We start from the raw sequence: 11,246 nt of genomic DNA, 5'->3' as shown, positions 1-11,246 counted from the left end.
ATATATATATATATATATATTTTTTAATCACATCTCAAGCCGTGTAAGATTCATCGCAGATTTATATCGTACCGCGTTATTACATTGACAGTTAAGGTCCTTACCTCTAAAGCACCGTGCTTCCGATATCTTTAAAACACCGTAAATGTTCCATTCTCCGAGAGAAACGAGAAACAATATCGATTTATGTCCTATACGTTTCCGTGTCTTTATGTCTTTCTCATAAATAAGCGGAGATTGCGTTTCTACGGAACAATTCTTATCAAGTATATCCAGACTTTTGTTCATCAAATACACTCTTTGGAAAACGACGCGACGATGCACCGGTGCATAAACACGCGTATCCATTTATCTACGACATTACGAGGCATGTACCATTACTCGTTGATATATCGCCGTATAGTTCTATCCGAGGGCGGAGACATCTATGTATCTATATATTTGCGTTTCTCGTGTGTTGGTGCGACACACGTCGAGAATGCATAATACATAAAATATTGATATGAAATATAAAACAAAAAATAAAACATAATACAAATAGAGAGAATCGAATTTCCTAGCACTGGCCTTGAATACATTCCAGGAACGTATATCGATTAGATAATGTACTTGACAGGTTGCTCCGGCTGTCGATTCGTTTTGTCACGTAACTATTTTCATCTACGTCAGTCTGGCGACCGTCTGACCGTTGCACGAAATAACAAGGACACATCGCGTTGTCTCGCCTCGCGTCGCGTCGCGTTGGGGAATGAATCGATATATTGAATGCACAGTCGCGGGGATGAGTATGATGTAACTCATGACATTCTTCCGCTTGCGTAACATCGACCCTTCGCGAGACGACAAGAGCGTGGGTAGAAGGTAGAATTAGCGACGAGTATTACGGAAACTAAATTATGCTCTATTTATCGTCGAGACGCTTGGCGTGCCATCCGGATGTCCTGCTCGCTTCGTTTACTCTTTTCAGAGCTGGGATGTCCTTGACAAACTGGATATCATCATTTATGATGGATAAGATGATCTTATGCATGGAAATGAGGAATTAAAGCGAAAAAGATATTAAAAATTCAGAATCTAAACGCTGCGTTTGTCCCTCGACAAACCGAAAAAGATAACCGTCAGTATTCCTTCGAAGTTGGTTTTTATCCTCGAGTTAGTTTTCCTGAGAATTAACTCTAGATTAATCAAACAATACTTAACTGATAAAAAATAACGACAATGTTGCATGTTTAAATAATAATAACAGCGGTTAAACAGTAATAGATATCGATCATACATTTTCTACCCGATATCCATTCACATTTCGCACCGTGGATGGAAGACTATTATTTTCACATTAACAGCTGTAATGTTACCAAATAGATCGACGATAATTCAAAAAATAAATGCAAATTCCAGTAGATTGCATGATTTCTGGACAGTGTGTCTATGAGAATCGTTCGAGGGTTACCGCTATTTTAACAACCGCTTTGGAAGTTGCCAGTCGATGTGTCCGAAGCACGCGAAAACGGTAAAAGTTCGGCCGCCGTGCACTGTGCCGGTAACAGCAAAGATAGGCGGCTACGCCTGCAATCGATATCTTCCCAGAAACTTCCAAGTGTGTTGTGAATTTGACAAATCAGGTAAAACAGAGCGAAAATATTTTCCTATCGACACGCGAAGGTGCATGAATATGAAAAACAACATTCTGTTCTTGCATAAATGATAATACATCGTCTTGAATCTAATATAATCCCAAGGATATAATTTGGCTTTAAAATTAATATAAAAATAGCTAGTCTGCATGTGACAAGACACATTCGTGTAACCGCAGAGATTTGGGGTTGCTAAAGGGTTAGCGATTACACGAATTGTGTTCGAAATTGAACGTCGCCAGATAAGACAGCCTAGAATAAGTTTAACGAAAACGATCGTTTAAAAAACGATACGGTAATCGAGACCAAACTTACTTTCTCTTATCAAAGGGTCAAATTATTCTGCGGGCCAATGAAAAGGCATTGCCGAGATAACGTGCCATTTGTTAGCAAAGAGATGTCCGTTCCTATTATAGATAAAGGTTATCTGTGCCGCGGTTAAGCTTCGTAAGCGTACATATAACTATAGAATCAAGCGAATCCATGTCTCTTACGAAGCTAAATGAGGCAAAAGGTTGAGAAATCCTTCAAAAAAGATTCAATTGCCTTAATTGATTTTGAGAAGCTGACGAATGACTTCTTTTAAGTTCAACACGATTTCTGGGATCTGCACTCTGCAGTCTTATGCTCTCACAATCTCTCTCTCTCTCTCTCTCTCTCTCTCTCTCTCTCTCTCTCTCTCTCGTGAAAGACACTCGACATAGATTTCGATTTCATCATCGAGTGCTCTTCATCGACACATTTCTCCTACATAACCCTAAAAGCGGAGGTCAAATGTTCAAAGGTTATATACTTTCAACATATATATAGTAAAAACCTTGAACTTATTCGACTCTTTTTCTACATTTGAATTCTGCAGATTTCACGTTTTATCCTGATCACTTAACGTGCCTGTTGAAATCCGCTAAAATATCCCGACCGCAAAATGTACGTGAATGTAAATCGATATTTTTTTCGTATTTCACCTCGCGCGCGAGTTTACTTTGCAGTTGTAAATTCTTAATTTAGCACGAATCTAGTTTAAATTCAGTGGGACGCGTACCTGCAAGCACGAATTCGAACATAGCGTGAACGAAGCTTCGGCCACAATTCGCATAATCGATGTTGCAAACCCGATTATGGTAATTTGCAGGGTTAGATACAGCTCACGCTTTAAAACTTTAGAAAGCAGTCGGTGCTGTTGCAACTAGAACGCTTCGGTCTTTTCAAGGACAAAGACGCGTTCCGTTATCTCGGAGTATCCTTTGACCTTTCCATCCACGTTATAGTCATTCGGTTATTTAGTATATCCGTTTACATAAATAACGTATAAATGTCTAAGATATTAAAAGCACTGACGATGAATTAGAGAGATTCTCCCCGAATATACATAAATGTTACAGGTTAATTTCATATCGGTTTGTCTTGTTCCTAATATAAAGACATGATTTATTTTACGACAAGTAGAAAAATGAGATTTCGTTCCAGCGCGTGTGCGTTAATATCGGATAATTGCGGCGTGATCGATATACTCCGTGGTAGGATCTCTCAACATCATCTCGCCGCGAATTATTCATATAACGCGAGTGGCGTTAAAGCATCCGTTACGTTTGACCAGAAAATCGATAGCGTTACCAATCATGTCGTAAAGAAGCATATCAGATAATGATATTTGAATTGTTCATACAAACTATGTATACATGAACCGAGACTAAGGTCTACAGAGTGAATTTTTCAGTAATTGAAATCGGAGTCTACCTTTCCTCGCGGAACTAAATTGAGTTTATTTAATAATTGACTGTATTTAATGTTTTATCTTTGCGAGACTTTTAATAATCGCTCAAATTTTCCGATGGAGAGATTAAGAGATTGAAATTATGAATCCCTGTTTCTCGTTCACGTCACGAACCGAAATAAGATACGTGCAAAAAAAAAATCAATTTTTACATAATAGGATGACTTCGATGATAACGTTGGTGGATAACGCTTGTATGTAAAAATAAGACATTTTTCCATAGGAAGAACATACTAATTGCTACTGCTTAGTAATTTCGAGAACGATAACGCTGAAAGCGATAAAAATTATGCTTCATTTATTCTCTTAAAAAAGAAAAAGATAACGTGGAGATATCTCCGGTGGTCGATCTTCGAATAAGAGATCATTCGAATCTCCTGTTCTAAATCGTACAAGGATTACATTTTCATCGAGAGTCGGAGGTCAGGGATCGCAGGTCGAGTGTGGAACGTCGGGCGCAGACCTCTTCGTGACGCATTCATTAATCGGTTGCGTAGGAGAATCAAGCCGTACACGTGCGCGCGTGAGCAGAGTGTCGTAAGCACACCGATGATCGAGAGGGTGGTAAACGTAAGCGTAGTAATAGTAGAGGGGTAGTAGTAGCGACGCTCTACTACATTCTGTCCTGGCTTATTGCCGCCAGACTGATAGAAAGAGAGAGAGAGAGAGAGAGAGAGAGAGAGAGAGAGAGAGGGGGGGGGGGGGGGGAGAGAGAAAGAGAGAGCGCGTGCGCACTCATCGCTGCATACGGCCACTGAGTCAAGGTCTTGTCGACTGGCGATCGACTTGACCTCGCTTTTCTCCTTAAAATGAGTAACCAATGACGAAACATCGATCAGAGACACGCAAATGCGTGTGACAAATGCTACTTGATATTCGTTTCAAAAGGGCTACACTGAGAAAAATAGTCTGATTGAAAATGGACGAATTATCAGAAGATTTTGATTATATCAATCAGAATTTTGGTTATCCGAATTAGAATTCTAGTAAATTTAATTCGAAATTTCTCCATTTTCAACCAGAATTCAAATTAAACAGCAGGATATTTTTTTCAGTGTATGTTTACATTGGAATATCATTCCATTTTTTCCGAACGATAGTACCGTTCCCCATTTTATCAATTCTTATTATTGGTCCTTTTGATTGTTACTTCATAGTCTGTGTAAGAGACGCGTAAATGAGATATACCGATCGTGAGTGCGTGTCGAATTAACGAGCTGCCTTCATCCGCCGCGAGTAGTAAGAGTCTATTATTGATCAGACGCACGTAACAGCTCCCACGCGAGGACGAGCGTGGGTGACACAAATTAGCCTAAATACATTTGTAAACGTATCCCGGTTATCCAAACTGCGAACGAGCTGCAGTTCGAATTGACACATACACTCTCCTACGCTTCGCGTAAAAGGAGATTTGCATGATTCCTTTTACTTAGCGTTTTTATTTTGTTGCCTACCCTAAATGCACTATATCGCGACAGCGGTCACCTTCAATCCCATTTTGCTCGATATTTGATTAACCGCTAATAAACACGCTTCGCTCATGAGAATTTTCACATTGTTCGGTGTTCATATCCAAGCGGGAATGTTTCGCGTAGAATATTCCGCGACGTACAATAATCTATAATAGTAACAGCAATAATAGTAAGCAGAATCTAGAACTAGTAAGCAAGGTTACGCTATGAAACGTAAGGGGCGAATGCTATAGGTATAATTGTCCAATATTCTGGTATAACAGCAATAATAATAAACATTCTAGAAAAGGTTACGTTACGGAACATAAAACAATATCAAACGGCAAAATTTACCATTTTTATCAAGTGGTCGCGTCGCATCGTTCATAAATATTCATGAAAAAAAAATACATGTGCTGTTCAACTATCCGTTCGTGTTATTCACTGCATTGTTTATGTCCAGTTTTAATTAATTTTTCGCATTTTTTTTCTCGAAAAAGAAACGTAAACGAAGAAAAGAGGTAAATTCATTGCTCATTGTTAAAGCGGACGAAATCATAGACTAACGTAAACGAGATACGTTTCCGATAATTCATTGGCCCACGTCAAAGTTTATGAATTTGTGAATATTGCTAAGAGCTAAAATCGGGTCAAAAGTTCATATGTCCTTACAGTAATACGGATCTTTTTTTTAGCTTTACACGCGCGCGATGACATAATCGTGGATAATACCGCGATGCGTTCCTTGCGCAATACGATATTGCACGCTGAGGAAAAAGAGTCGGTCGTGCTGGAAATTTTATTCCGATAGAACGCGACTTTATTCTAACGATACTAATAACTATCCATTTTACACCCGTTCGTGCTTGGTAACCGAAGCGCTCTATTTTCGAAATTTAATGCACAGCAAGTTAGGTCGCGGTTCATAATTTGCTGCGCGCCGAGGCGCATTATGCCGATGCATTACCGCGCGATAAAACGTTAATATAAGCTGCGCCCTTCCCGATGGGCTCGTGAGTAAACTACCACATTTCGTTCACACGAGATCACTCTATCCCTCACGTTTTCTCTTCTTCCTTTCTTAGGTTGACGTTCAGTCTGTTACCAGATATAGATGTCCGTAATCGAATCGCCGCGAAACGAAATCGAATTGGAAGTCGGAAACCACAAGATGGAAGAAGGTTCTACCTTGTCTCGATGCCGCCGCACTATATACGGAAAATGAACTTTATCGTTTCCTTCGGTAAAACGATGTCATTAGTTTTATTATTGTGCTTTATGGTAAATAGAAAGCGAAGCTGCGTGAATTCTCTCGCAGGGCGTTCTACGGTGGATTCTCATTCGAGAAATGCTAGGAGTGTAAAAAAGGCTTTACGATGTTTCGCGCTCATGCATGCGAATCTATTTGGTCAACGTTAACTATTTTAAGGGCTTTAAAAAGATACTTACAGCATGTATATATACAAACATTTCGAGGGACAGTAATTTTCCTATTTCGATCATCAAGCGTGAAAATTGTTTTCGAGCTCGTTACGTAGTTACATTTTATGTATATCCTGTTAAATTCATAATGTCAAATTATATTCAATTTCAGTTATTTTTAGTCATTTCTATAGGTCGACTGCACTGCTCCTATTCAGTATGTTGTTAATTTAACTAAAATAACGGAGTTAAACAATTTCACTCAAGAAAATATATTAAATTTGACTAGTTTATTATTTATTAGCGTATACATTAATATAGACGTTATTTACATTGAAACCAACCACAGGAATGGATTGATTTTTTACATTTTGATACACATGTAAGTTAAACAACAAAATGTTATTATATTTAAATATTATGTAAATGTTATTTAACTCAAGGGATTGGGTTATCATTATTTGATATCCAGTGAAATATCATGTTATTCTTCTTTTCCCTTTCAAATAGGTAATGTTTAGAACTCATATGTAAGTAAGGATTTACAGTTTGTAACTTGTGCTATGACCGGTCCAGCTGAACGTCACACCTCATCTAACTTTTGTTACGTTCTCGCTCTCATACAAGTAACGTCATTTCATGTAGGTGCCACTCGCGACTTGCTACAAAATACAATCCTGATAGCATCGGGGTCATTTTACCATCAGTTCCGCACAGGAGGAGAAAATGGAATGAGGTCGCTACGGGAGAAGAGCTCCAGCTCAGGCAAGTCGATCTTAAATTCTTTCTAGAATGGAAATATTTCTGGACACGCTAGGATATTTCTTAAAATAGTCGGGCAATGTTTATGTGCCATTTTTTTATTAGTCTAACCAGTATAGAATGCACGCCGGCAAAGTTTAACCAAATATTTTAGAAGTTGCCCGTGCTACCGACTACCAAGTCAAGAGACAGTAATAGCAGTTAAGCACGCGAATAGTTAACAATCGTTTACACTCTTTTTTGAAGCATATTTGAAATACTTTAAGACATATTTAGAACAACTCAGAAAAAGGAAGGTTTAATATAGAAACGTGATGCAAATTTAATCCTTTGAGAATGACAGCTTTTTCACGATGAAGAAGAAAATTTTGCTTTTTAGAATCGCTGAATTCAATTTCTCAGAATTCTAAAATTTCATTCTTAAAAAAATTATTCGATGTCGTGAGAAACTCGGTCTCAAGAGATCTCTGATAGCTGAGTTTAAATGTATAGTCTGAAAATGTCAAATTTCGGAAGAATGAAGGAGGATATAATATGACAGGTTTCATAATCAGAATTTAGAAGTCAGTTCGGAAATTAACTATGTTTGCGTAACAATGGTGAGAAACAAAAGGAAACAGGAAACTTAATGTTACATATATGGATTTCACAATTAAAAAGTCCTTAAAATTGAGTTTTATGTTGAATTAGATTATTTTTTAATTTTCATCTATCATATTGAATTGACTATTTAAAATTTTTTATTTTTGATCTCAAATTCGAATAAAGCATTATCGAATTATTCATAAACGAACGTTTCATAAAAATCAAAACAAGCAATTTATGAAATAAAAAAGAATGACTCTAAATGACTCTGTCTGCGTACAAAAGGTGAAGAGAAATTCTCAAAAGTAATAACAACAAACGCGGATGAAAATGTTTTACAAGAACGAGCATAAACACGATTATTGCATTGTTATCAGCGACCGCCGTTTAATACTATTCGCGCACAGAGGACTACGTGGGAGCGCGAATTAAGTTAATTATCGGGGAGTGCTTTCTTGTGCCGTTTCGCGTAACTCCACGCCGGCAAAAAACGCGCGAAAGTAAAGCCGCTTTAAAAGTGAGTTAATACTTTAACAATTGCGAAAAGTTTCGCATGGGTTCGCAGAGGGGAGGGAAGGAGTGCCCCGAAGCCGGATATTCCATACTCTACGTAGTTGCGCTTTAATCCATTCAGCCACTGGCTCAACTTCTCCCGGCCATTTTGCAACTTGCTCGTTAATGTTGTTTCGTGGGAATCTCTCCTTACGCGAATGGCTCACAGACAGGACGCGTAATGGAAATAATCCATTCACTGAGTTCACTGAGAGAATGTCTGGTAAATCGAATCATTCGAACAATGTTCAAAAGATTAAATGGACTGTTGATACACATGTATATAATATTTGTTCCCATTAGAGCGGAGCTAGTTATGACATTTTTTATTACAATTATTATAAAGCTTTATACAATTATAATAGAATAATAGGAATTGTTTTAAAATGTTGCATCATATGCTTAATAATTAATACTTATAAATTCTTAATATGCTTCGTAAATAAAAAAACAAATTTTTTTTATTACAAAGAGGCAAAATAGCGTAATGAACTCCATCCATGAGGCACGTAAAACAATTCTGAAGAGTAAGCTGAACCATGAAGATAATTGTTTGTAATAAGATTACGTATTGTTAAAAAATGAAAGATATATATATATATATATATATACACACACACACACAATATATATATATGTATATTGTTTAAATCTTTATTAAAGTTTTTATCTTATGTATGATAATTGATAATGTAATACTCTCTCATTAAATGTTCAATTAACAAAGTTTAAAAAATTTAACTTTATCGTTATAATAAAAATTAAACAAAATATATTTTGTTCGTTGTATTTTAATAGTTAACATAGAATAAAAAAAGATCAATAAAAACAGGTTTTATTTAAGCATCTGAGTTTATAAAGTTTATAATTATGTAATGATTTTTGCTAAAAAAAAATCTTGTATCAGTGTCAACTGAAATATAAATCAACTGAATATTTTTTTAAAACTTACGGTTTAAAAACCGTAAATAAAATAGCAATTTGAACATTAAAGTTAAAAAAATATACTAATAAAATTTATATTAAAAAAATTTTTTTTTATTTTTTATTAATTGTTTCAATTATTATGTAGATCAAAAAGAATACTCATGTAATAATTTTACTTTTGATGCACGAAAACGAAAAAGTACAGGCGCTCGATTGTTGACAGATTCAGCGCAATAATCTCCATCTTTACGCTTATGCAAACATAAACATGTACTTTAGCTACTTAGATATTTCCCAACTTGTCTCTTGGCTTAACTAGCCTCGTTTTATCTACATGTTTTACTATGAAATATAGTTTATTTGATTAAAACAATGCGTAGGTTGATGAACGATAAACGCGTGGGAGATCCTTTGCATTGCAGAGGAAAGCAGGATATTTAAGTTAGAGAATTACGTGGGCGATATTCGAAAAAGAGAAAAATAATCGACGACTACAGAGTTAAACCGATAGGTCAACAAAACCACCTACGAACCACTTTGACAACCGATACGAGCGATCAACTTTATCGAATTGATTGCAATGCGAAGAGAGAAAACACGCTCACATGTCAGTCGTGTTACCATTAATTTTAACGTTCATTCTAACTAGCAATTTTACGCATCATCTTTTTTTTTTATCATGATGCAACAGCATGTACTTCCCACGCCTACGCTACATTTTACGCGTCTCTCGTCACACATAACGTTCAATGTCAATGGTGTAAATGTTAAATTTAGTCCGCGCCTACGCACAGTTAATGATGACGTTTTATGGAGCTAAATGTTTGTCTCCGTTTATTTTCTGCACGCGACAAATTTCTTCGCAAAAAATTTTTGCATAGCAAAGAAAAGAGAGAGAGAGAGAGAGAGAGAGAAGTGCGTAGAATGTTTCTATCATTTGTCTTTTAAGAAAAATATATTAATGCTTTTCTTACTTACAAAAAAATACACTTTTTCCGCGTTCTTTTAGTCCTCTTACTTTTGCGTTTCAGAGAAACTCGAGGTTGCGCTACTGAAATATTCATGAGCGACTCTTTCCTTCTTAAACATGTAAAAAAATGTCTCGTCATATTTAGCAATTATTCAATTGCTCGCTTACTGCGATAGATTAAATAAATGCAAAAAATAGGGATTTTTTTTTCTTAGCAAGCGCAAAGTTGTTCGAAAATTTTTACTTCAATAATAATTTCATAACAAAATCATATGAATCGATTGCTCTATATTTCTCCTTATTTAAAAAATTATTAATCTAATTTAAAAATATAAAATATCCTAGATAATTAAAAAATCTTTTTAACAAGTACAAATACGATGGTAATACGGTGAAATTTGATCAGACATATACATGATATACACTTTTCCCCTTATTGTATTTTATGTTCTCTGCTTCTAGTAAGAAGATAGACTGGTGTTCGATATCGTATCACAGAGTCTCTTTTATCCTCAAAAATGCCGATGTATCCAGGTGAGTGTTCGGAATTCTCCAGGAACTATCCCCGAGCGAATTTATTTCTCTTATGGTTCTTGCTTAAATTCTTTCATGCTTTATGTTGTCGTGAATTTTCCAACTCGTGATTTCCACCGCGCGTTTCACCGCAAGAATATAACCGTTTATTGTTTGAGCGAGAGTTAACCGTTCATATGAACAATCATGAGGATTTAATTAAAATTTAGCTTACAGGCAAAAATCATTACACAATCTCCAATTTCGTTTTTAGCTGAATTAAAATTGAATTCTTAAATAACTAACGAATAACTAATCGATTGTGGTTTCGACATCTTTATAACGTGCAAATCCTTATATTTAATGTAAAAACGTTCATCTCCGTTTGCACGGTACCTATAGCATGAAATTTTCTCTACTCGATTCTTTGTAATTATCACGAAAACGTTGTGTAGACGCGGAAGAACCATGACGAGAAAATTCGCACTGCTCGTAAATTCGAATCGATCGCACCATCGCACTCGTAACTCGTGTTCCATGTTGAAGGCTCTCTGAATTATTCTTCAAGAGTGATACATGTACTGTGCGCGTGTGTGGAGATCTGTCTCATCGTTCGTCTCTATTTTCCGATCGGATTCGGAATCTGAGCGCAACAG

General features: G+C 36.3%; 1 protein-coding gene across 1 annotated transcript in view; it reads right to left on the bottom strand.

Moving 5' to 3' along the window:
* Positions 1-11,246, bottom strand: part of LOC108689734 (heparan sulfate glucosamine 3-O-sulfotransferase 5) — a 37,048-nt gene that overhangs the window by 5,357 nt on the left and 20,445 nt on the right. The window lies entirely within an intron of this gene.

This window comes from Atta colombica, unplaced genomic scaffold (genome assembly GCF_001594045.1).
Source record: "Atta colombica isolate Treedump-2 unplaced genomic scaffold, Acol1.0 scaffold105, whole genome shotgun sequence".
Taxonomy (NCBI): Eukaryota; Metazoa; Arthropoda; class Insecta; order Hymenoptera; family Formicidae; genus Atta; species Atta colombica.
This window is presented reverse-complemented; position numbering and strand designations above follow the sequence as displayed.